Source organism: Mauremys reevesii, linkage group 1 (genome assembly GCF_016161935.1).
Source record: "Mauremys reevesii isolate NIE-2019 linkage group 1, ASM1616193v1, whole genome shotgun sequence".
Taxonomy (NCBI): domain Eukaryota; kingdom Metazoa; phylum Chordata; order Testudines; family Geoemydidae; genus Mauremys; species Mauremys reevesii.
In genome coordinates this window covers 360973657-360993909 of record NC_052623.1, presented here as the reverse complement: position 1 = coordinate 360993909, position 20253 = coordinate 360973657, and the positions used below count along the sequence as shown (strand labels likewise).

At 46.2% G+C, this 20253-nt stretch overlaps 1 protein-coding gene across 1 annotated transcript in view; it reads left to right on the top strand.

The window, feature by feature from the left end:
• SHANK3 (SH3 and multiple ankyrin repeat domains 3) overlaps window positions 1-20253 on the top strand; it is a 653367-nt gene that overhangs the window by 37012 nt on the left and 596102 nt on the right. The gene's annotated exons all lie outside the window — the stretch shown is intronic.

The following is a 20253-nucleotide window of genomic DNA, read 5'->3' as shown; positions in this document are numbered from 1 at the left end:
GCTGGGGTTCAGGAGGAGATGGTAGCACAGTCATGCCCTTTTAGCTATGGCCAGTCTATCTGCCATGTGGTAATGGTACAAAAATGGTGCTGGAGAGTGACCCAGCACTGTCCATGTCTTGTCTGAATGCAGTGACATGGTGCTCTTCCTATTCCCAGGAAGCTGGGGCATGATTCTGTGACTTGCTTTCCACTATAAGAAACTCATGGTACTATAGTAGAGAGGACTAGGGCTTCTTCAGGATTTCCCCAGGATCAGGCCCTCACTCCCTGGGCTGGGATACCCCTCTTGTCACCAGCAAGCAGGGACTCTCACCCACCAGAGCTGGGGGATTCAAATATTACTGACAGGCATAGACACCCCTTCTTTTCCCCGAGCCTGATCCTCCCCCCAGGCCAAGGTATCCTTAATTGTTGTTGATTTGTATAGTGGTAGTCCATAGAGGGCCAATCAGGATCGGGCCCAGGTGTGCTGGATGCTGCACAAGGACTTAGAAAGACAGGATTTCCTGTTTTGAAGAGCTTAGGGTTTAATTGGAAGCAAGATGGAATCAGCAAGTATGAGAAACAATGGATGATAAAAGAGGAATGAGGACGAGACTGCCTGTCCCACAGCTCCAAAGGTTAGCTGTGTATATAGCTTGCTTGATGGTTCCAACACATTTGAAAGTATTAAAAATATAAATAAACAAATAGTGTAAGCTACTCCTGACTCCCTGCGGTCTGGCCATCAATAAGGGCTGATTTCTTATGAGAGTCACAGGAGAAGAGGGACTTAAGGAGGAGAGAGTAGTGGCTTTATGGAGAAGCTCATGATGGGTGTTCTTCCCCACATGCCATCATTTGACTCTGACCTGCTTGGATGGGGACCCCTCGTATCTACTCTCAGGCATAGACTCTGACCCACTCAAGCTGGGGCTGCCTTGAGCCGTCTCCAGGCACGGCCTCTTCAGCTGCCAGTCACTCTTGCAGTGTGAAATGGAAAGTGTATTATTAGTGCAGTGTGAAGTTTCCTTCAGACACATGCCATTTGTCCCTGTTTCTTCCTCAGAGCCCATGGCAGTGCTGGAGTCTGTTTGGCCTCCAGCTTTAGGCTTCCTCAGTTCAGCTCCTGGCACAATTCCTCAGGGCAGTGCTGGGATGTTGGGATCTTTGATGCTGCTGACTTATGCTGCTGGGCAGAGGGGCAGAAAGGGGTCAGTTGGTCTATAAAACAGCAGCAGCTGAATGAGAGGACCTCTGAGCAGATCCTAAGCAGAAAGAGAGAAAACAATCTCCCCAAAAGGCTTGTTCTTCCAGATGGGACCCTCTATCCTGGGAAGAGAGAATTACAGGCCCTTCCGTTAGCCTTCGCAGGATTGCCGCAACATGGGACTAACTGTATCTGTGGAGTGACACAAGGGAGAGATTTTGTGCAGTGAGTAGCATGATGTTTGACACAAGAACATCTGTGCAATGGACATGAGTGTCCCGTACTCTCCTAGTGGCAAGGAGTTCAAGTCACTATTGCATGGCACTAGTGGACTATGCAACTTGAGGGCCATGTTTCCAGAAAGGCGGGGGCTGAGGACTAGTGTATGGTGGGGGGACATCTGAGCTTGTGTGCAATGTGCTGCCCCCAAAGATGTGTGGGGAAGTATATAGGCACTTTGCAGACAAACCTCTATTAAAAATAATTCCTTTGTGTTGGGTCTTCTTTTGTTCCCCAAACTGTATTGAATCTGTCCCTTAGTATCCAGACAGGGCAGTGCAATGAGAAGCTGAGCCTCCAATCCCACCTGATTTCTGTGGGGAAGATGCTGACTTGTGCATTTAATTTAGTTAGCTTTTTTCTGTGTATGTGTGTTGCATCCACTGATGTGTCGCTCCGAGGTCGTGAGGATCAGGCAGCAAAGGAGAAGCCCATATCCAGCAGCCAACCAGAGAGACTGCTCCCTGTGAGGGACAGAGAAATAGAGTGGCAAAGAGAGAGGGAGAGACTGTCACACAGTGAGACAAAAGTGTGTGTGTGACATGCACGCCTGCTGCTCACTTGAAGAGAACACAGTCCTGAAAGCCAGCGCTGGTGTAACTTGTACCCTCGGCACAGACTGCTGCTGCTTTACTTGGAAAGAATAAGATTGTGGAATGCATGTGTTTGCAAGCTCCACATCCCAGTGTGAAGCCTGCTCTGGCCTGAGACAGCCGGGACTGAGAGACCGGAGTGAGAAAGGAGAGGGGCAGAGTGAGGGACATGGGTTCCTCCCTAGGAAGAAAACTGACTGAACAGAAAGGCAAAAGGCAAACTTCAGGGGCTAGCAGGTCCAGAGTGAAGAGCAAGGTACCCTCTGCTTCCATCCTCTTCTCCTATTCCATTCTCACAATTACAGCCCTAGGCATCTCTCTCTCTCTGTGAGTAGTGTCGTGGCGTGTTGATGCCAGGACGGCCCTCATGTGCTGTGGCATTGTGGCTGATGGATGTGATGGATCTCACAGGAGCATTGGATTTGGGTGAGAGGTTTTGTATTTGAGAAACACTTTTTGTGGAATATCTCTGAGACCAGTCTCAGGGCAGAGTTTATTTCCCTGTGATGTGACCATTGTATGTAGTTGGCTTACATTTCTAAGCAAACTGGTGTGTATATTGATACTCCTTCCTTTGTGTGGGTTGAGGCCTCAGTTTTGAGGCTATTTCCCTTGGGAAAATGGATGCACATAGCTGATTTCTTTTGGGCACAGTATATAGTGTACAGCTCTCTCAGGACAATGACATGAAAACAGAACTGATTCTACTTGGTTTGTGGTGCTGTGGGATCTCGTGGTGCTGTGGTGCATAGCATATTTCTAGAGGCAGTTGTTTTGAATACTATAAGAGATTTGTCCATTTGCTCAGCAGAGTACAAGACTACATCTCCGTGGCCAGCCGCATTTGGTATTACAGAGTGGGGGAGGGAGGAGGGAAAGGAAAGAGGATCCTTGTATTCTGTACCTTCCCTGCATTCTAAATATATTTGTGTTTGTGGCTGTGTCTCTCTCATGGCAGTGATGGTTAGGATATCTCTGGAGGCAGGGTTGGGTGGTGTCCTCCGTGGTCCTGGAATTTGGTATTCTGTCTTCAACAAAGCTATTATGGCTGTTGGTTGGGGTGTCAAGGATTTTCCCTTGTGTGACAATACAGACTGGTGACATTTTGGTGCTGCTTAGTTTTGTTTAAAAATCTGCCTTCTGTATGCTCATAACTTTTTCATAAATGACCCAGGTTTGGGCTGAATTGTCTCATGACTCAGTCTTGCCAACTCTGCAATTTTATTGCTAGTCCTTAAATTTTTTTAAAGACCCAGCTCCCAGATCCACGTGATTGTGTGAGAATGTCAGCTTCCATTTCAGAATAAAGCAAATTTTAGTCCTTGTGGTTGCAGAGAAAAGCCTGAAAATGAGAACTGTAGTATTCAGAAACCAGAAGACAAATGAAAAGAACATAGTTAATTTTTTTTTAAAATCTCATGATGTCGACCAGTCTCTTGGTTTTGAGGGCCTGATTCGTGCCCCCAAAAGCTTGGTGTTGGTAATACTGAACTGTGACTTTGTAGCATTCTGTTTGTGAGTTATCAGCATGTTGTCCAAGAAGCCACTATAGAGGCAGAAAAACATGAAAGGTTGGAAATATTTCTGCCACTGGGGTTCTGGGCAGCTGGGAGGGTCTGGTCAAGTCAGGCACTTGTCCGGGGGAAGGTTGGGAGAGGGCATGAAATCTCCTAGATGATGTTTAGTTCTGTGGTTTCTATTTACTTAATTTCTTAGAAATTCTGGTCTGTTATTTGTCTCAGAAAATGAGAGGCCTGCTCACCCAGATGGGGAGAGATAGAAAGCAGCCATTCAAGCAAGTCTCCTGTGGGCTCACCTTATTCATCCTTATACTGATGCCCCCTGCTCTCTGTGAGGATGGAGAGAAAGGTGTAGGGGGCAGGGGGTCTCCCTGCTGAACATCTCTTGCTGTTATTTAGCATTTATCTGTATTGCAGCAGTGCCCAGAATGCCCAGTGGAGATTAGGGCCCCTGGTACTCCTATCAGAGCCTGCCCCTGCCCCAAAGGGTTTGTAATCTAAGTGAAAAGAAGAATCAACAAATGGGTGTAAGAAACAAGTGGAAGATGTTGAGGTGGGATATTGAGGGGAAAAGTGACAGGAATGTGGACTACCTAGGGACAGGAAGATGGGCTACCTAGACTGACTGTGAACAATTAGCGGGACTGAGGGTTTCATACGGGTAAATAAGAGACTTTGATGATGTCATCCCACTAAAAAGCTCATGCTGCAGAACGTCTGTTAGTCTATAAGGTGCCACAGGATTCTTTGTTGCTTTTACAGATCCAGACTAACACGGCTACCCCTCTGATATTTGATGATGTCAGTTACCCTGACATTTAAAATCATAGAATCATAGAATATCAGGGTTGGAAGGGACCTCAGGAGGTCATCTAGTCCAACCCTCTGCTCAAAGCAGGACCAATTCCCAACTAAATCACCCTTTTTGCATGGATCACCTTCTCTGAGCCTGTAACAATTTTATATCTGGGAAGAAAATATCTCTGGCAGACCTTCCCTTGGATTCTGGGAAGTGTAACATCCCAGCACACAGATGTGCTCATTTGTTAAAGGAGTTTCACCTTTGTGTGCAGAGTTTTCAGACTCCATGCTCTGCAATACATTAATTGGATAACTCAGGAGATCTATACTGCGTGAGGCAACTACCCCTGCTGAGGCATGCTAGGTGTTTTCCTCCTGGGGCAGTTAACTAAAGCTAGTCCTCTTTCACAGCCAGACTCCAGGTAGTATTAGTGTTTCCATCTCATAATAAATAAAGATACAATGAAAAGTTTCCTATTGTGTTACAGTTAATGTCACCTACAGAAATGCATGCGCCTCTGGGGTGGAACGCAGCAGCTGTTTAACAGCAGGTTTAGGTCAGGAAGCAAAGGACAAACCTGTGTCCAGCTGAGGTTATGGTGGGTGGTGGGAATTGGGTCAGTAGAATCACAGAATGTGCTTAGCTGAGTTAGAAATTGGCTGGGACATCAGGGTTAACACCCTGACACTTGCCAAAAACACCATGGGTTGCTAATGTATATGAGTGGCCAGGGATTTGGGGATTGATCACTGCTGATGGTACCATCCTTTGGTTGCGACATAAGACTAACACTGCAGTGAGGCTTTGGGGTCAGTGCTAACTCCAAAGGGAAAGTGCTCACATAGACACCCACACTACCAGCTGCTCCCAGCATCCCCTAGCACTGTGCCAGACATAATCCACTGTGGTTCATACTGATTCGGTGGGGACAGGGCTTCCACTGAATGACTCATGCTATTCCTTGTGGCACACTTCTCCTTTCCACTGTGCAGACACTGTTACTGACTCTGAAACAAGAGCTCCCTGTTCAGAGTCAACCATACCACTCCCTTTATCACAGCACCACCCCGGAGCACAAAGTCAGAAGGGAGAGTGCTCCCAATGGATTCTGCTATTGAGGGACAGAATGGTTTCCACTTAATCACCAGCACTACTAGGTGTTCTTTAGAGAGCTCTAGCCAAGTCTTGACCCTACTTCGCATATGGCATTGGTCTGGGTCACAGCCCAAAGTGATGGTCTGGCTTCATGTCTCCGAACCCAGTCTGGGATTCTTCATGCAGGGTTAGAGAATCATTCACTGGGCCTCCAGAGAGGACAGTTAAACCCTCTTTGTATATGTAAGAAAATTGATAATTTGACATCTTGTAGTAGGAGTGAATGAAATCTCTGTTTGTTGATGTCTAATAGTCTGTGTGAAACCTGTCAGATCACTGGTATTTCAACTGCATCCTGCTAGCAACTGGAAATGTGACCAAATGGCACCCCACTCCCCTCTGCTCTTGGGAGCTGGATGCTTTTGTTACAGTTCTTGCCAGCATTCCAGCCAAACTGAGCCCTGAAAAAGATTTTGTTGTATGCTGAAATTGCTCATGAGCCACAGGAAGGACTTTGAAGCAGAAGCCTCCAGGTGTGCCTCATGTTAAGGGAATATTGTCTTCCCACACTCAGAAAGTATGGCCCTACACCTAGCTTCTCATAACAATGTCCATACTGGGTCGGACCAAAGGTCCATCTAGCCCAATATCCTGTGTCCAGTGTCCCAGATAATCATCAATTTCCCATTTCCAGCTTCTGGCAGAAAGAGGCTAGGGACACCATCCCTGCCCATCCTGGCTAATAGCCATTAATGGGCCTATCTTCCATGAATTTATCTAGTTCATTTTTTAGCCCTGTCATAGTCTTGGCCTTCACAACATTCTTTTGCAAGGAGTTCCAAAGGTTGACTGTCCGTTGTGTGAAAAAATACTTCCTTTTGTTTGTTTTAAACCTGTTGCCTGTTAATTTAATGTGGTGACCCCTAGTTCTTGTGTTATGAGAAAGAGTAAAAAACATTTCCTTATTTACTTTCTCCACACTAGTCATGATTTTATACACCTCTATCATATCCCCCCTTAGTTGTCTCTTTTCCAAACTGAAAAGTCACAGTCTTATTAATCTCTCGTCATATGTCAGCTGTTCCATACCCCTAATCATTTTTGTTGCCCTTTTCTGAACTTTTTCCAATTCCAATATATCTTTTTGGAGATGGGGCAACCACATCCGCACACAGTATTCAAGGTGTGGGCATACCATGGATTTATATAGAAGAAATATGATATTTTCTGTCTTATCTATACCTTTCTTAATGATTCCCAACATTCTGTTCACTTTATTGACTGCCACTGCACATTGAGTGGATGTTTTCAGAGAACTATCCACAATGACTCCAAGATCTCTTTCTTGAGTGGTAACAGCTAATTTAGACCTCATCATTTTATATGTATAGTGGGGATTATGTTTTCCAGTGTGCATTACTTTGCATTTATCAACATTGAATTTTATCTGCCATTTTGTTGCTCAGTCATCAAGTTTTGTGAGATCCTTTTGTAGCTCTTCGCACTCTTCCTATCTATCTTGAGTAGTTTTGTATCATCTGCAAATTTTGGCATCTCGCTGTTTATCCCCTTTTCCAGATCATTTATTAATATATTGAATAAGAATGGTCCCAGCACAGACCCCTGGGCGGACATTATTTACCTCTCTCCTTTCTGAAAAATTACCATTTATTCCTACCCTTTGTTTCCTATCTTTTAACCAATTACCGTTCCATGAGAGGACCTTCTCTCTTATCCCATGACAGATTACTTTGCTTAAGAGCCTTTGGTGAGGGACCTTGTCAAAGTCTTTCTGAAAATCTAAGTACACTATATTCACTGGATCCCCCTTGTCCACATACTTGTTGACCCCCTCGAAGAATTCTAGTCAATTGGTGAAGCATGATTTCCCTTAAGAAAAACCATGTTGATTCTTCCCCAACAAATTATGTTCATCTATGTGTATGACAATTTTGTTCTTTACTGTAGTTTCAACCAGTTTTCTGGTACTAAAGTCAGGTTTACCGGCATGTAATTGCCAGGCTCACCTCTGGAGCCCTTTTTAAAAATTGGCATCACATCAGCTGTCCTCCAGTCATTTGTTACAGAAGCTGATTTAAATGAGAGGTTACAGACTACAGTTAATAGTTCTGCAATTTCATATTTGAATTCCTTTAGAACTCTTGGGTGAATATCATCTGGTCCTGGTGACTTATTACTGTTTAGTTTATGAATTTGTTCCAACACCTCCTCTAATGACACCTCAATCTGGGACAGTTCCTCTAATTTGTCACATAAAAAGAATGGCTCAGGTTTGGGAATCTCCCTCACATCCTCAACCGTGAAGACCAATGCAAAGATTTCATTTAGTTTGTCCACAATGGCCTTATTGTCCTTGAGTGCTTCTTTAGCATCTCGATTGTCCAGTGGCCCCACTGGTTGTTTAGCAGGCTTCCTGCTTCTGATGTATTTAAACAATTTTTTGCTATTACTTTTTGAGTCTTTGACTAGCTGTTCTTCAAATTCTTTTTTGGTCTTCCTAATTATATTTTTACATTTCATTTTCCAGGGTTTATGCTCCTTTGTCTTTTCCTCATTAGGATTTAACTTCCACTTCTTAAAGGATACCTTTTTGCCTCTCACTGCTTCTTTTACTTTGTTGTTTAGTCACGGTGGCACTTCTTTGGTTCTCCTACTATGTTTTTTAATTTGGGGTATACATTTGAGTTGAGCCTCTATTATGGTGTCTTTAAAAAATTTCCCTGCAGCTTTCAGGGATTTCATGTTTGGCGCTGTACCTTTTAATTTCTGTTTAACTAACTTCCTCATTTTTTTGTAGTCCCCCTTTCTGAAATTAAATGCTACATTATTGGGCTGCTCTGGTGTTTTCCCCGCCACAGGGATGTTAAATTTAATTATATCATGGTCAGTATTACCAAGCGGTCCAGCTATATTCATTCACCTCTTGGACCAGATCCTGCGCTCCACTTAGGACTAAAATCAAGAATTGCCTCTCCTCTTGTGTGTTCCAGGACTAGCTGCTCCAAGAAGCAGTCATTTAAGTTTCTTGACAACTTTATCTCTGCATCCTGTCCTGAGGTGACATGTACCCAGTCAATATGAGAATGGTTGAAATCCCCCATTATGACATTGGAGTAATTTCTCTACAAGAAGAATATCTCATTTATTTTCTTTCATTTCAAGGAAGAGGATCTCCACTCCCTTGTATCATTTCCTCTCAAGGATCTTTTTTCTGGAGGCTGTTGATTTTTCTTATAATTTCTTGTTAATGGAGGATAATGGACTGCAGCACAATGGGTTGCCAGCTGGACTGCTGTGTGCTAAACAACCTCCTCCCCCCTGCACAAGCACATTCCTGATGCTTAACCTCATTCCCACTTTTGCAAACATGCCTCAAACTTGCTTAGCAAAATCATCTACTGGTACTGAGCATTGTGGATACTGATATGCAACTTGCACTGAAGCACAAGAAACTATGCTTTGTAGTCATGTCAAGAGGAGCTAGAGTGAGAGGTTTCATTTGTTGCATATCTTTATTAATGATCTGGATGATGGGATGGATTGCACCCTCAGCAAGTTCGCAGACGACACTAAGCTAGGGGGAGAGGTAGATATGCTGGAGGGTAGGGATAGGGTCCAGCGTGAGCTAGACAAATTGGAGGTTCAACAAGGACAAGTGCAGAGTCCTACACTTAGGACAGAAGAATCACATGCACTGCTACAGGCTGGGGACCGAATGGCTGGGCAGCAGTTCTGCATAAAAGGACCTGGGGATTACAGTGGACAAGAAGCTGGATATGAGTCAGCAGTGTGTCCTTGTTGCCAAGAAGGCTAATGGCATATTGGGCTGTATTAGTAGGAGCATTGCCAGCAGATCGAGGGAAATGATTATTCCCCTCTATTCGGTACTGGTGAGGCCACATCTGGAGTATTGTGTCCAGTTTTGGTCCCCCCACTACAGAAGGGATGTGGACAAATTGGAGAGAGTTCAGCGGAGGGCAACAAAAATGATTAGGGGTCTGGGGCACATGACTTATGAGGAGAGGCTGAGGGAACTGGGGTTATTAAGTCTGCAGGAGAGAAGAGTGAGGGTGCATTTGATAGCAGCCTTCAGCTACCTCAAGGAGGGTTCCAAAGAAGATGGAGCTAGGCTGTTCTCAGTGGTGGCAGATGACAGAACAAGAAGCAGTGGTCTCAAGTTGCAGTGGGGGAGGTCTAGGTTGGATACTGGGAAACACTATTTTACTAGGAGGGTGGTGAAGCACTGGAATGGGTTCCCTAGGGAGGTGGTGGAATCTTCATCATTAGAGGTTTTTAAGGCCTGTCTTGACAAAGCCCTGGCTGGGATGATTTAGTTGGGGTTGTTCCTGCTTTGAGCAGGGGGTTGGACTAGATGACCTCCTGAGGTCTCTTCCAACACTAATCTTTTATGATTCTATGTTTCCAGTGGCCATGAGGTCTCCAAGGCAGTGGTCTTGGGTATGTATCTTTTCAAATGTGTCTTGCAAATAAGGAAATAATCCTAGAATTCATGGATTGCAAGGCTGGAAGGATCCATTATGATCATCTAGTCTGACCTCCTGTATAACACAGGCCATAGAACTTCTTCAAAATAATTCCTAGGGTGCATCTTTTAGAATAGCATCTGATCTTGATTTAAAATTGTGAGGTGATGGAGAACCCTATCACTTCAGGAAGGGATCCACTTAAATGACTGCTGCTTGGAGCAGCTAGTCCTGGAACCCACAAGAGGAGAGGCAATTCTTGATTTAGTCCTAAGTGGAGCACAGGATCAGGTCCACGAGGTGAATATAGCTGGACCGCTTGGTAACAGTGACCATAACATGATAAAATGTAATATCCCTGTGGCGGGGAAAACACCACAGCAGCCCAACAGTGTAGCATTTAATTTCAGAAAGGGGAACTACACAAAAATGAGGAAGTTAGTTAAACAGAAATTAAAAGGTACAGTGCCAAAATCCCTGAAAGCTGCATGGAAACTTTTTTAAAGACACCATAATAGAGGTTCCACTTAAATGTATACCCTCAATTAAAAAAACATAGCAAGAGAACCAAAAAACAGCCACCATGGCTAAACAACAAAGTAAAAGAAGCAGGGAGAGGCAAAAAGACATCCTTTAAGAAGTGGAAATTAAATCCAAACGAGGAAAAGAGAAAGGAGCATACGCTCTAGAACAGGGGTCTCAAACTCAAATGACCCCGAGGGCTGCATGAGGACTAGTGCATTGGCCCGAGGGCCGCATCACTGACACGCCCCCTTGCTGCCCCTGGCCCCACCCCCAATCCACCCCTTCCATGAGGCCCCGCCCCTGCCCTGTCTCTTCTCCACCTCCTCCCTGCGCGGCTCCCGCCTCCCCCCTCCCTCCTGGCGGCCCGGCCCCGGCGGGTCCCGCTTCCCTCCCCCACCCCCCGGCCCGGCCCGGCGGGTCTCGCTTCCCTTCCCCCCCCCACGGCCCGGCCCCGGCCCCGGCGGGTCCCGCTTCCCACCCAGGCCCCGGCCCGGCCCCGGCGGCTCCCGCTTCCCCCCCCCTTACCCGAGCGCGTCTCCGGCGAGGCCTGAGCTTCGTCCCGCTCAGAGCCGCGTGGTGAGGGGGCGGGGCTGTGAGCTCCACGCCGAGCGCAGCGCTCAGCCCAGAGCTCCCAGCCCCGCCCCCTCCCCACGCGGCTCGGATCGGGGCGGGGCTCAGGCGCTCGGACGGAGACTCGGCGCTCTATGCGCCGAGGCTCCAGGAGAGGGGCGGAGGCGGGAGCCTCCGCTTTTCTCTTGGGGGCCCCTGCGGACCCCGGGGCCCAGGGCAAATTGCCCCCTTTGCCCCCCCCCCCTCTGGGCGGCCCTGGGGAGCTCCGCGGGCCGCAGGGAAGAGCTCTGCGGGCCGCATGTTTGAGACCCCTGCTCTAGAAAATAAAGTGTAAAAATATAATTAGGAAGATCAAAAAAGAATTTGAAGAACAGCTAGTCAACAACTCAAAAAGTAATAGCAAAAATTTATTTAAGTACATCAGAAGCAGAAAGCCTGCTAAACAACCAGTGGGGCCACTGGACAATCGAGATGCTAAAGAAGCACTCAAGGACAATAAGGCCATTGTGAAGAAACTAAATGAATTCTTTGCATCGGGGTGGGCGGGGGGAAGGTTCTCTCATGGATTGGTAACTTGGTAAAAGATAGGAAACAAAGGGTAGGAATAAATGGTCAGTTCTCAGACTGGAGAGAGGTAAATAGTTGTGTCTCCCAGGGGTCTGTACTGGGCCCAGCCCTATTTAAGATATTCCTAAATTATCTGGAAACAGGGATAAACAGCGGAGTGGCAAAATTTGCAGATGATACAAAACTACTCAAGATAGTTAAATCACAGACAGACTGTGAAGAGCTACAAAGGGATCTCTCAAAACTGGGTAACTGGGCAACAAAATGGCAGATGAAATTCAATACTGATAAATTCAAAGTAATGCACATTGGAAAACATAATCCCAACTATACATATAAAATTATGAGGTCTAAATTACCGCTCAAGAAAGAGATCTTGGAGTCATTGTGGATAGTTCTCTGAAAACATCCACTCAATGTGCAGTGGCAGTCAAAAAAGCGAACAGAATGTTGGGAATCGTTAACAAAGGTATAGATAATAAGATGGAAAATGTCATATTGCCTCTATATAAATCCATTGTATGCCTGCAGCTTGAAGACTGCGTGCAGATGTGGTTGCCCCATTTCAAAAAAGATATATTGGAATTGTAAAAGGTTCAGAAAAGGACAACAAAAATGATTAGGGGTATAGAACAGCTGCCGTATGAGGCGAGATTAATAAGACTGGGACTGTTTAGCTTGGAAAAAAGACGACTAAGAGGGGATATGATAAAGGTCTGTAAAATCATGACTGTGATGGAAACATGAAAACAACCTGTGGAACTCCTTGCCAGAGGATGTTATGAAGGCCAAAACTGTAACAGGGTTCAAAAAAGAACTAGATAAATTCATGGAAGATAGGTTCATCAGTGGCTATTAGCCAGGATGGGCAGGGATGGTGTCCGTAGTCTCTGTTTGTCAGAGGCTGGGAATAGGTGACAGGGGATGGATCACTTGATGATTACCTGTTCTGTTCACCTAGGGCACTTGACATTGGCCACTGTCAGAGGACAGGATACTGGGCTAGATGGACCTTTGGTCTGACCCACTATGTCCATTCTTATGTATCATGAGCCTGGATAAATTATCCCAATGATTAATTACTCTCACTGTTAAATGTTACACCTTATTTCCAGTCTGAATTTGTTTAGCTTCAGCTTCCAGTCATTGGATGGTGTTATACTTTTCTCTGCTAGATTGAAGACACCATTTTAAAATATTTGTTCCCCGTGTAGATATTTATAGACTGTAATCAAGTCCCTCATCAGCTGTCTCTTTGTTAAACTAACTAGATAGACTCAGGGAGCTCAGTCACAATAAAGCAGGCTTTCTTATCCTTTAATCATTCTTTTGGCTCTTCTCTGAACCCTGTCCTGTTTGTCAGCATCCTTCTTGACTTGTGGACACCAGAACTGGGCTTAGCATCCCAGCAGCTGGGCGCAGCAGTGCCAAATACAGAGGTAAAATAATGTCTCTGCTCCTACTCGGGACTGTAGAAGTAGGAGACAGAAAACCTTACAGGGTTCATCGAGGTCGTTTCCTTGGGGCTAAAGCAGGATTCTTCCCCATACAACATTTCTTACTGTGCTAGCTGTAAGGAAAGGTGGTGTTTGCTCACAGGCCTTGTCAGGCTGCTCTGCAGAAACTTAAGAGCCTGAGTATCAACCTCAGGGCAGACAGTTAAGAACCAGGGCACAAACCCCAACCAGGTGGGGAGTTCTGTACTTAGATTTCACCAACCAATTAAGTGTAAACTCCTCAGGCCCTATAACAGCTGTAACATGGGGTCACCGACAATCCCAAAGATAGCACTTGTAGCCAGTTCTATAATTAACTATCTAAAGATTTATTAACAGGCAAAGGAAACCAGAGAGTTATTTACAAGGTTAAAGCAGGTAGACATATGCACACAAATGAGTTACAATCTTAAGTTTCCAAAAAGTAATAGATGTTTCTATGGTAAGCAAACTCTACGTGTCCTTTAGGGCTAAGCAGTGGGGATCTTTTGCTTATGTCTAGTAATCCTTGCTTTCCAGAATCCAAGAAGCAATGAGATACAGTTCTTCCTGGTTTGGGGTTTTTATTCCCTTCCCACTTCATCTTTGAGTGCAAACTCAGCTGAGGGGAGGAATACACTTGCAAAACTCATCTTCATACAGGTGGGTAGAGTAAACAGCGAAGTCTTCTGTCATCTTTTATGTTCTGCTCTAGTCAGTCTGGTGTCAATGGGCCTGGAGACAGCAATTCACACTAGTTAATGTCTCTCTCCTGTTGGGAGATTTAGGGTACGTCTACACTACAGGATTATTCCGATTTTACAGAAACCGGTTTTGTAAAACAGATTTATAAAGTCGAGTGCACGCGGCCACACTAAGCACATTCATTTGGCGGTGTGCGTCCATGTACTGAGGCTAGCATCGATTTCCGGAGCGTTGCACTGTGGGTAGCTATCCCATAGCTATCCCATAGCTCCCGCAGCCTCCCCCGCCCATTAGAATTCTGGGTTGAGATCCCAGTGCCTGATGGGGCAAAAAACATTGTCGCGGGTGCTTCTGGGTACAGCCTCACCCCTCCCTCCGTGAAAGCAGCAGCAGCCAACCGTTTCACGCCTTTTTTCCTGGGTGAACTGTGCAGACACCATAGCACAGCAAGCATGGACCCTGCTCAGCTCAGGACAGCAATCATGGACGTTTTAAAAACCTTGCGCGTTCTCATGCACTCAATGCTGAACCGGGAACTGCAAAGCCAGGCGAGGAGGCGGCGGCTACGGCAGCGTGGCGACGAGAGTGATGAGGACATGGACACAGAATTCTGTCAAACTGCGGGCCCCTGCGCTTTGGAGATCCTGCTGGTAATGGGGCAGGTTCTAGCCATTGAACGCCGAGTTTGGACCCGGGAAACAAGCACAGACTGGTGGGACCGCATACTGTTGCAGGTGTGGGACGATTCGCAGTGGCTGTGAAACTTTTGCATGCGGAAGGGCATTTTCATGGAACTTTGTGACTTGCTTTCCCTTGCCCTGAAACACCAGAATACCAAGATGAGAGCAGCCCTCACAGTTGAGAAGCGAGTGGCAATAGCCCTCTGGAAGCTTGCAACGCCAGACAGCTACCGATCAGTCGGGAATCAATTTGGAGTGGGCAAATCTACTGTGGGGGCTGCTGTGATGCAAGTAGCCAAAGCAATCACTAAGCTGCTGCTACGAAAGGTAGTGACTCTGGGAAATGTGCAGGTCATAGTGGATGGCTTTGCTGCAATGGGATTCCCTAACTGTGGTGGGGCGATAGATGGAACCCATATCCGTATCTTGGCACCGGAGAACCAGGCCACCCAGTACGTAAAGGGGTACTTTTCAATGGTGCTGCAAGCACTGGTGGATCACAAGGGACGTTTCACCAACATCCACGTGGGATGGCTGGGAAGGGTTCATGACACTCGCGTCTTCAGGAACACTACTCTGTTTAAACGGCTGCAGCAAGGGAATTACTTCCCAGACCAGAAAATAACAGTTGGGGATGTTGAAATACCTGTCGTTATCCTGGGGGACCCAGCCTACCCCTTGATGCCATGGCTCATGAAGCCATACACAGGCAGCCTGGACAATAGTCAGGAGCTGTTCAGCTACAGGCTGAGCAAGTGCAGAATGGTTGTAGAATGTGCATTTGGCCATTTAAAGGCGCGCTGGCGCACATTGCTGACTCGCTCAGACCTCAGCCAAACCAATGTCCCCATTGTTATTGCTGCTTGCTGTGTGCTCCACAATCTCTGTGAGAGTAAGGGGGAGACCTTTATGGCGGGGTGGGAGGCTGAGGCAAATCACCTGGCCGCTGATTACGCACAGCCAGACACCAGGGAGATTAGAAGAGCACACCAGGAAGCGGTGCGCATTAGAGAAGCTTTGAAAACCAGTGTTATCACTGGCCAGGGTACAGTGTGACTGTTGTGTTTCTTTCTCCTTGATGAAACCCTCCCCCCGCTTGATTGACTCATTCACTGTAAGACCCCCCCCCCCTTCGATCACTGCTTGCTTTCAAGGAAATAAAGTCACTCTCATTTAAAAATCATGTATTCTTTATTACTTAATTATAAAAAGAGGGAGAGAACTGACAAGGTAGCCTGGGTGGGGTTTCGGAGGAGAATAGTAGGGAAGTAAAAGGCCACTATAAAAATTTCATAATTTCATAATAATGAGAGCCTTTTGGTTGGGCTGTCCACTGGGGTGGAGTGGGCGGGTGCACGGAGCCTACCCCCACGAGTTCTTACTCGTCTGGCGGGTGAGGAGGCTAAGGAACATGGTGGGGGGGAGGGGGTTATACAGGGGCTGCAGCGGCACTCTGTGATCCTGCTGCCGTTCCTGAAGCTCCACCATACGCATGTCAGTTTGATCACGCAGCAGCCCCAGAGTTGCATCCCGCCACCGCTGATCTTCCTGCCGACACCTCTCATCTCGAGCATCTCTCCTGTCCTCACGTTCGTCCCTCCTATCCTCACGTTGGTCCCTCCAGTCCTCATGGTCACTGGCATCTTTCCTGTACTTTGCTACCACGTCCTTCCACTCATTCAGATGCGCTCTTTCATTGCGGGTCACTTCCATTATTTCCGAAAACATTTCTTCTCGCGTCTTTTTTTCCTGCCACTTTATCTGAGATAGCCTTCGGGACGTAGTAGGGATGCTTGAAAAATTTGCAGCTGCATGAGGGAGGGAAAAAAGGGAGAGAAGTATTTAAAAAGATACATTTTTGAGAACAATGGTCATACTCTTTCACGGTGAACAACACTATTCACCTTACATAGCACATGTGTTTTCACTACAAGGTCGCATTTTGCTTCTTAAATGAGTTCCTGCGGCTTTGGTGTTACAGATCACAGACGCAGGTCCGGGCATCAGAATTCTGCTTGCATGCGGCCATGGTAAGCCATTGTCTTTCGTCTTCTGCAGCCTTCATCTATCCAGCGCCCTCCTTTCCCAAATAGCAAGCAAAGCCCATTGAGTGCTGCTTCTTTCCTGTTAACGTGCAGCAGCAGAAACCACCCCGTGGCTGGTATCATGGAAGATCACTGCTAAACACCCCCCTTTCCACCACCCCCAACCACGTGGCTGGTAGCAGGAAAGATCCCTGCTAGCCAAACGCAGAAAAAAGCAGCGCCAATCGTGCCCCCCCCCTTCCTCCCGCTTGGCTACCTGCAGGGAAGGATTTCTTTTAAGCAACAGGCAAACAGCCCAGTAGGAATGGCCATCTCTGTCCCCTTACTTAAATTCCTGAATTTCAACCATGTTACCATGAACGATATCACTCTCCTGAGGATAACACAGCAAGATAAAGAACGGATGTTGCTTGAATGCCAGCAATCACCGGGACCATACGCAGCTAGGCTTTGTCATGCAATGATACCAGATTACTTGCTACATGCGTGGTCAAGTGTCCTACCATGGAGGACGGAATAAAGCAGCGCTGCCCAGAAACCTTTTGCAAAGGCTTTTGGAGTACCTCCAGGAGAGCTTTATGGAGATGTCCCTGGAGGATTTCCGCTCCATCCCCAGACATGTTAACAGACTTTTCCAGTAACTGTACTGGCCGCGAATGCATCCCAAGTCCTCAGGCCAAATTAATCATTAAAAAACGCTTGCTTTTAAAACATGTCTTATATTTACAAGGTACACTCACCAGAGGTCCCTTCCATGGCTTCATTGTCTGGGATAGTGGCTTGGGAGGGCAGGAAGGGTAATTCCATCAGGATGAGAAAAAGCTCCTGGCTGTTGGGGAGAACGGAGTGCTGTGTGCTCTCTACAAGCTCGTCCTCCTCTTCCTCCTCATCTTCCCCGTCCGCAGAATCCTCAGCCATGGCTGCGATTACCACCCCCACCTCGGAATCCACAGACAGGGGTGGGGTAGTGGTGGCGGACCCCCCTAGAATTGCATGCAGCTCAGCGTAGAAGCGGCATGTTTGTGGCCCTGCCCCGGACCTTCCCTTTGCTTCTTTGGTTTTCTGGTAGGCTTGTCTGAGCTCTTTAACTTTCACACGGCACTGTACTGAGTCCCTGGTGTGGCCTCTCTGCATCATGGCCTTGGAAATTTTTTCAAATGTTTTTTCATTTCGTCTTTTGGAACGGAGTTCTGTTAGCACGGAATCCTCTCCCCATATAGCGATCAGATCCAGTACCTCCCGTGCGGTCCATGCTGGAGCTCTTTTTCGATTCTCAGGAGACTGCATTGTTACCTGTGCTGATGAGCTCTGCGTGGTCACCTGTGCTGGTGAGCTCTCCACGCTGGACAAACAGGAAATGAAATTCAAAAGTTCGCAGGGCTTTTCCTGTCTACCTGGCCAGTGCATCCGAGTTCAGATTGGTGTCTAGAGCAGTCACAATGGTGCACTGTGGGATACCGCCCGGAGACCAATACCGTCGATTTGTGGCCACACTAACCCTAATCCGATATGGTAATACCAATTTCAGCGCTACTCCTCTCGTCGGGGAGGAGTACAGAAACCGGTTTAAAGAGCCCTTTATATCGATATAAAGGGCCTCATTGTGTGGACGGGTGCAGCGTTAAATCGGTTTTACGCTGCTAAAATCGGTTTAAACGCGTAGTGTAGACCAGGCCTTACACAGTTACAGAGGCTCACAATGCAAACATTTAACTATTACCTTACACTATGTTATAAATTTTATACACAGGTGTTATAAATGAGCAGGCAGCAGCTCACAAGCATTCAATAAAGTCTAAACACTAAACTCATTCTTATAACTCTAATCCTATTTTAACAATACTAATACCCAGGTGAGCCAGACTGATTCCAGTTCTGTCTTTGTTGGTATTCCATTGAGGTATGGGGACCTTGGCCTGAGCTGGTAACTGGTCTGCCAATGTTACAGACCTCGTAAACCACATTCATCTGAGTAACAAGAAGCATTTTCTAACCTCAGGTTTCAGAGTAGCAGCTGTATTAGTCTGTATCCGCAAAAAGAACAGGAATACTTGTGGCACCTTAGAGACTAACAAATTTATTTGAGCATAAGTTTTCGTGGGCTACAACCTACTACAGGATAGGCCCAACAAAGAAAATAACAGAATGCCACTAGCCGTCACCTTCAGCCCCCAACTAAAACCTCTCCAGCGCATCATCAAAGATCTACAACCTATCCTGAAAGATGATCCCTCACACTCACAGATCTTGGGAGACAGGCCAGTCCTCGCTTACAGACAGCCCCCCAACCTGAAGCAAATACTCACCAGCAACCGCACACCATACAACAGAAACACTAACCCAGAAACCTATCCTTGCAACAAAGCCTGATGCCAACTCTGTCCACATATCTATTCAAGTGACACCATCATAGGACCTAATCACATCAGCCACGCCATCAGGGGCTCATTCACCTGCACATCTACCAATGTGATATATGCCATCATGTGCCAGCAATGCCCCTCTGCCATATATGTTGGCCAAACCAGACAATCTCTATGCAAAAGAATAAATGGACACAAATCTGACATCAGGAATCATAACATTCAAAAACCAGTGGGAGAACACTTCAGCGTCTCTAACCACGAAGTGACAGACTTGAAGGTGGCAATTTTGCAACAAAAAAAATAAAAAACAGACTCCAAAGAGAGACTGCTGAACTTGAATTAATATGCAAATTAGATACAATTAACTTAGGTTTAAACAGAGACTGGGAATGGTTGGGTCATTACACTAATTGAATCTATTTCCCCATGTTAAGTTCTCCTCACACCTTCTATGGGTCATCTCGATTATCACTTCAAAGGTTTTTTTTCTCCTGCTGAAGATCCTCATCTCAGTTGATTAGTCTCTTACAGTTGGCATGGCTACTTCCACCTTTTCATGTTCTCTGTATGTATAAATATCTCCTGTCTGTGTGTTCCATTCTATACATCCGAAGAGGCTGTAGCCCATGAAAACTTATGCTCAAATAAATTTGTTAGTCTCTTAGGTGCCACAAGTATTCCTGTTCTTTTTTCTAACCTCAGTTTGGTATTCACAGCCCAAACTCCAAGGCTCAGTTCCTCCTCTCTCATCCCCACTGTGTGCAACTAGCCTACTGGCTGTGGAGAATACAGATTCAGAGGCAACCAGAGCCCTATAATAAGCATCCCACAAATCTTACCTTGTGAGACACCTTGCTTCTAGCAGCGACTTTTGGACACAGGACAGCCACTATGAGACAGTTTCAAAAAGCTGTACTTTCCGTTTGCTCTGCTTTATCCAGTGAGTCCAGTTTCCAGCATACTGGAATAGTGTGGGTGAGGGTCTCCGTACAAGCTGAGCCTGTTATCTTTTCATGTAAAGGGAGGCCAGGTGGGAGTTAATTGTCCAAATATGACTGAGAGTGGGGTTCGTCAACACATGAACACTTAACATTGGTTTTAAACCAATTTAAATTAAACTAATGTAATTAAACTTTGTGTGTGTGCAATGATATTGGTTAAAACCTGGCTTATCTCAGTTTAGCATGTACCAAACTGATATAAGAGGATATAAGAATGTTCGGACACAAAGTTGCACCAATTTAGTTAAACAGGTTTAAAAATCAGATGTGTAGTAAAACCAGTTATTTGTGTGTAGACCATGTCTCCTTTGCAAGAGCTTTTGAAGAGAAGAGT